This window comes from Lottia gigantea (assembly GCF_000327385.1).
Source record: "Lottia gigantea unplaced genomic scaffold LOTGIsca_30, whole genome shotgun sequence".
NCBI lineage: Eukaryota > Metazoa > Mollusca > Gastropoda > Lottiidae > Lottia > Lottia gigantea.
This window is the reverse complement of record NW_008708987.1, coordinates 2,355,256-2,358,134: the sequence shown is the minus strand read 5'-3', so window position 1 is coordinate 2,358,134 and position 2,879 is coordinate 2,355,256. Positions and strand designations below refer to the sequence as shown.

At 34.7% G+C, this 2,879-nt stretch overlaps 1 protein-coding gene across 1 annotated transcript in view; it reads left to right on the top strand.

Moving 5' to 3' along the window:
* Positions 1 to 2,879, top strand: part of LOTGIDRAFT_189817 (hypothetical protein) — a 36,092-nt gene that overhangs the window by 28,519 nt on the left and 4,694 nt on the right. The window lies entirely within an intron of this gene.

The following is a 2,879-nucleotide window of genomic DNA, read 5'->3' as shown; positions in this document are numbered from 1 at the left end:
ATAATTTTTCACCGAAATATCGTGTCTGACTTGACGTTTTTCTCTGTTAGCTATATTGTGCAACTCGTGCTCACTCTACAGGCTACAATTTTTTACAGATTCTTTTGATTTTTATTTTGTATGTCAATGTCATTATGAAGATGATCCCTATTGATTTTCGTGATGATCGGATAATTTTTCACCGAAATATCGTGTCTGACCTGACGTTTTACTCTATTAGCTATATTGTGCAACTCGTGCTCACTCTACAGGCTACAATTCTTTACAGATTCTTTTGATTTTTATTCTGTATGTCTATGTTGTTATGAAGATGATCCCTATTGATTTTCATGATGATCTATCGATTTTCATGATGATCGGATAATTTTTCACCGAAATATCGTGTCTGACCTGACGTTTTACTCTATTAGCTATATTGTGCAGCTCGTGCTCACTCTACAGGCTACAATTCTTTACAGATTCTTTTGATTTTTATTTTGTATGTCAATGTCATTATGAAGATGATCCCTATCGATTTTCGCGATGATCGGATAATTTTTCACCGAAATATCGTGTCTGACTTGACGTTTCACTCTATTAGCTATATTGTGCAACCCTGTAGTCACTAAAGACTGTTTAATCATTTCTGACAGCTGCCAGTGGGCGTATGTTACCTTGCCTGGCAAGCTATCCTATAACCTGATATGATGTACATGGGTTATAATTCTGTTTAAACATGTCAAGTTCTTTATTCCTAGAAACCAGCCGTACAGTTGGGGGTCATGTTTTACATCTGAGGGAGGGGACAGGTTTTACATTTGAGGGAATGGTTTTACAATTGAAGATCATGTTTTACTTGTGAGAGACAGGTTTTACCTGTGGAGGTCATGTTTTACATCTGAAAGATGGACAGATTTTACATCTTAAGGAGGGAAATGTTTTACATTTAAGGGACAGGTTTTACTTGTGAGGGACAGATATTACTTGTGAGGGACAGGTTTTAAATCTGAGGGAAGGACAGGTTTTACTGGTGAGGGACAGGTTTTACTTGTGAGGGACAGGTTTTACTTGTGAGGGACAGGTTTTACTTGTGAGGGAAGGACAGGTTTTACTTGTGAGGGAAGGACAGGTTTTACTGGTGAGGGACAGGTTTTACTTGTGAGGGACAGGTTTTACTTGTGAGGGTCAGGTTTTACTTGTGAGGGTCAGGTTTTAAATCTGAGGGAAGGACAGGTTTTACTGGTGAGGGACAGTGTTATGAAAGACGTTTCTTTCATGATAACCATATAACGAAATACCCTTGACAAATGCACTTACAACATACTGTCCCTGTCTGTAAAACTAAACACAAGTGGATCAATGGATCAATATTTTGGATTATAAAGTTGGATTAGGAAGGATTTATAATTGTTTATTTATAGTAACAGTGCTACAGAGAGAGAGAAACTGGATAGTGAACAAATGGCTGTCAGAACTGCAGAAAAACTTTTAAAGGTCAGTCCAAACTGTTCAATTACCGTAGAATTTTACCTTTTATGAAAAATTAATATTACGAAATGATTGTAAGATTTTTACTGGGCAGGATAATGGTTATTTATTCTGGAAACGATCTCAGCGATAGGATGTCCTAGGTTCTTATCTTCTAACATTGATTCTAGGACATCCTAGGTTCTTATCTTCTAACATTGATTCTAGGATATCCTAGGTTCCTATCTTCTAACATTGATTCAAGGATATCCTAGGTTCTTATCTTCTAACATTGATTTAAGACATCCTTGGTTCTTATCTTCTAACATTGATTCTAGGACATCCTAGGTTCTTATCTTCTAACATTGATTCTAAGACATCCTAGGTTCTTATCTTCTAACATTGATTCTAGGACATCCTAGGTTCTTATCTTCTAACATTGATTCTAGGACATCCTAGGTTCTTATCTTCTAACATTGATTATAGGATGTCCTAGGTTCTTATCTTCTAACATTGATTCTAGGACATCCTAGGTTCGTATCTTCTAACATTGATTCCTAGGATATCTGTTTATATATTTCTATAACTGAGAGTAAAAACATGTTTCAGGTTCTGTTTTGATATTTCTATAACTCTGAGTAAAAACATGTTTCAGGGTCTGTTTTGATATTTCTATAACTCTGAGTAAAAACATGTTTCAAGTTCTGTTTTGATATTTCTATAATTGAGATTAAAAACATGTTTCAGGTTCTGTTTTGATATTTCTATAACTCTGAGTAAAAACATGTTTCAGGTTCTGTTTTGATATTTCTATAACTCTGAGTAAAGACATGTTTCAGGGTCTGTTTTGATATTTCTATAACTTACATTGATTCTAGGATATCCTAGGTTCTTATCTTCTAACATTGATTCTAGGATATCCTAGGTTCTTATCTTCTAACATTGATTCTAGGATATCCTAGGTTCTTATCTTCTAACATTGATTCTAGGATATCCTAGGTTCTTATCTTCTTACATTGATTCTAGGATATCCTAGGTTCTTAACTTCTAACATTGATTCTAGGATATCCTAGTTCTTATCTTCTTACATTGATTCTAGGATATCCTAGGTTCTTATCTTCTAACATTGATTCTAGGATATCCTAGGTTCTTAACTTCTAACATTGATTCTAGGACATCCTAGGTTCTTATCTTCTAACATTGATTCTAGGATATCCTAGGTTACTATCTTCTAACATTGATTCTAGGATATCCTAGCTTCTTATCTTCTAATATTGATTCTAGGATATCCTATCACTTGATTGTTTCGAGAATATGTGGCCTGGTGTTTTGAAATATTAACACCCAGTGTTATAGGAATAATTCAATTAGTAATGAGTTGAAATGCTGTCATCTTCGGTTATAATGCGAAGTAGGCTGAATAGAAAAATCTA